The following is a 1,517-nucleotide window of genomic DNA, read 5'->3' as shown; positions in this document are numbered from 1 at the left end:
TCATTTCTGGGTCTTCAATTCTATTCCATTGATCTACCTGTCTGTTGCTGTACCAATACCATGCAGTTTTTATCACAATTGCTCTGTAGTACAGCTTGAGTTCAGGCATAGTGATTCCCTCAGAGGTTCTTTTATTGTTGAGAATAGTGTTTGCTATCCTAGGTTTTTGTTTTTCCAGATGAATTTGCAAATTGTGCTTTCTAACTCAGTCAAGAATTGAGTTGGAATTTAGATGGGGATTGCATTGAATCTCTAGATTGCTTTTGGCAAGATAGCCAATTTTGCTATATTAATCCTGCCAATCTTTGAGCATGTGAGATCTTTCTATTTTCTGAGATCTTCTTAAATTTCTTTCTTCAGGGATTTGAAGTTCTTGTCATACTTTCACTTCCTTAGAGTCACACCGAGGTATTTTATATAATTTGTGACTATTGTGAAGGGTGTTGTTCACCTAATTTCTTTCTCAGCCCATCTATCCTTTGTGTGGAGAAAGAACTTTGATTTGTTTGAGTTAATTTTATATCCAGCTACTGCACTGAAGCTGTTTATCATGTTTAGGAGTTCTCTGGTGGAATTTCTAGGGTCACTTATATATACTATAATATCATCTGCAAATAGTGATATTTTGACTTCTCCGTTTCTAATTTGTATCCCCTAAACCTCCTTGTGTTGTCGAATTGCTCTAGCTAGGACTTCAAGTACTATATTGAATAGGTAGGGAGAGAGTGGACAGCCTTGTCTAGTCCCTGATTTTATTGGGATTGCTTCTAGCTTCTCTCCATTTAGTTTGAAGTTGGCTAATTGTTTGCTGTAGATTGCTTTTATTATGTTTCGGTATGGGCCTTGAATTCCTAATCTTTCCAAGTCTTTTACCATGAAGGGGTGTTGGATTATGTCAAATGCTTTCTCAGCGTCTAACGAGATGATCATGTGGTTTCTGTCTTTGAGTTTGTTTATATAGTGGATTACATTGATGGATTTCCATATATTAAACCATCCCTGCATCCCTGGGATGAAGCCTACTTGGTGATGAGGGATGATCGTTTTGATGTGTTCTTGGATTCCGTTTGCAAGTGTTTTTGCATTGATATTCATAAGGGATATTGGTCTGAAGTTTTCTATCTTAGTTGGGTCTTTGTGTGGTTTAGCTATCAGAGTAATTATGGCTTCATAGAATGAATTGGGTAAAGAACTGTCTGTTTCTATTTTGTGGAATAGTTTGAGAAGAGTTGGAATTAGGTCTTCTTTGAAGTTCTGATAGAACTCCACACTAAACCCATCTGGTCCTGGGCTCTTTTTGGTTGGGAGACTATTAATGACTGCTTCTATTTCTTTAGGGGAAATGGGACTGTTTAGATCATTAATCTGACCCTGATTTAACTTTGGTACCTGGTATCTGTCTAGGATTTTTTTTTTTTTTTTTTGAGTATAGCCTTTTGTAGTAGGAACTAATGGTGTTTTGGATTTCTTCAGGATCTGTTGTTATGTCTCCCTTTTCATTTCTGATTTTGTTAATT

The sequence above is a fragment of the Mus caroli genome, chromosome 5 (assembly GCF_900094665.2).
Source record: "Mus caroli chromosome 5, CAROLI_EIJ_v1.1, whole genome shotgun sequence".
Taxonomy (NCBI): domain Eukaryota; kingdom Metazoa; phylum Chordata; class Mammalia; order Rodentia; family Muridae; genus Mus; species Mus caroli.
Note: the sequence above shows the minus strand (reverse complement) of the source record.